Here is a 1,985-nt window from a genome sequence, read left to right as displayed (position 1 = left end):
CCCCGCAACCCAGTCCCCGCCCCCTGCGCAGGCCCCGCCCCGCAACCCAGTCCCCGCCCCGCAACCCAGTCCCCGCCCCGCAACCCAGTCCCCGCCCCGCAACCCAGTCCCCGCCCCGCAACCCAGTCCCCGCCCCCCCGCAACCCCGGCCCCGCCCCGCAACCCTGTCCCCGCCCCCTGCGCAAGCCCCGCCCCGCAACCCAGTCCCCGCCCCGCAACCCAGTCCCCGCCCCCCCGCAACCCCGGCCCCCGCCCGCCCCCCCGGCCCCGCCCCCCAGCGCAGGCCCCGCCCCGCAACCCTGTCCTCGTCCCCTGAGCAGTCCCCGCCCCCCACGCAGGCCCCGCCCCCCAACGCCGGCCCCGCTCCGCAAGCCCCGCCCCCCAATGCAGGCCCCGCACCGCAAGCCCCGCCCCCACAGCGCTGCCCCCGCCCCGCAACCCTAGCCCCGCCCCCCAGCGTAGGCCCCGCCCCTCCAGCGCAGACCCCGCCCCGCAACCTTAGCCCCGCCCCCCAGCGCAGGCCCCGCCCCGCAACCCTGGCCCCGCCCTCCAATAAGAAGTCTCACAACACCAGGTTAAAGTCCAACAGGTTTATTTGGTAGCAAAAGCCACTCGCTTTCGGAACAGGCTGTTCCTTCATCAGGTGGGTGGGAGTTCAGATTCCAAACAGGGCACAAAGACACAAACTCAATTTACATGAATAATGATTAGAATGCGAGTCTTTACAGGTAATCAAGTCTTAAAGGTGCAGACAATGTGAGTGGAGAGAGGGTTAAGCACAGGTTAAAGAGATGTGTATTGTCTCCAGACAGGACAGTTAGTGAGATTTTGCAAGCCCAGGCAAGTTGTGGGGATTACAGATAGTGTGACATGAACCCAAGATCCCGGTTGAGGCCGTCCTCATCTGTGCGGAACTTGGCTATCAGTGTGTGGCTTTTGCTACCAAATAAACCTGTTGGACTTTAACCTGGTGTTGTTAAACTTCTTACTGTGTTTACCCCAGTCCAACGCCGGCATCTCCACATCATATCAGTTTCTGCTCAGCGACTCTGCGTGTCGTGTGTCGTGAAGGCCGCCTTGGAGAACGCTTACCCGAAGATCAGAGGCCGAATGCCCGTGACCGCTGAAGCATTCCCCAACAGGAAGAGAACACTCTTGCCTGGTGGTCTTTGTGCCCTGTTTGGAATCAGAACGTGGAGATGCCGGCGTTGGCCTGGGGTAAACACAGTAAGAAGTTTAACAACACCAGGTTAAAGTCCAACAGGTTTATTTGGGAATTCCCACTCACCTGAAGAAGGGGCTTGGAGCTCCGAAAGCTTGTGTGGCTTTTGCTACCAAATAACCCTGTTGGACTTTAACCTGGTGTTGTGAGACTTGTTGCTGTGCTTACCCCAGGCCAACGCCGGCATCTCCACATCATCCCCGCCCAGAGTAACGTCACTGCCTCATGACCCCGCCCAGAGCAACGCCACCACCTCCTGACCCTGCCCCTAGCACCGGTCCCGCCCCCAAAACAGCATCACTGCCCTCTCTCGTCGCTCGACTTCGCGCACGACCCCTCCCCCGCCAACCAGTACAGGCTCCGCCTTAATTGCGTCACCGTCTCCCGCCCCCCATTCGCGTCACTGCCTCCTGGCCCCGCCCCCAGCACCGGCCCCGTCCTCTATCTGCATCTCGCAGCCCGACATGCCCCAGCACAGGCCCCGCCTCCAATAGCGTAGCCGGCCACGCCCTTAGCAGCAGGCCCCGCGCGCTCCTTACATCACGCGTCCCACCCTCAGCAGCGCCTTTCGCCTCGCCTTACGTCATTAGTCCCGCCCCAGATCTCTCGCCACGCCTACCGCAGTGCCTTTAGCGACTCCCTACGTCATTGGCCCCGCCCTAGAGTCCATGGCCCCGCCCCGGAGTTATCTGGCCCCGCCCCTGCATATATAATCCTGGCCCGCCTCTCTCCAGGTATCTCCTCCACAAGACATCCTAGTGGC

The sequence above is a fragment of the Mustelus asterias genome, chromosome 8, assembly GCF_964213995.1.
Source record: "Mustelus asterias chromosome 8, sMusAst1.hap1.1, whole genome shotgun sequence".
NCBI classification, from domain to species: Eukaryota; Metazoa; Chordata; class Chondrichthyes; order Carcharhiniformes; family Triakidae; genus Mustelus; species Mustelus asterias.
The sequence above is the reverse complement of the archived record's forward strand: the minus strand, read 5'-3'. Positions refer to the sequence as shown.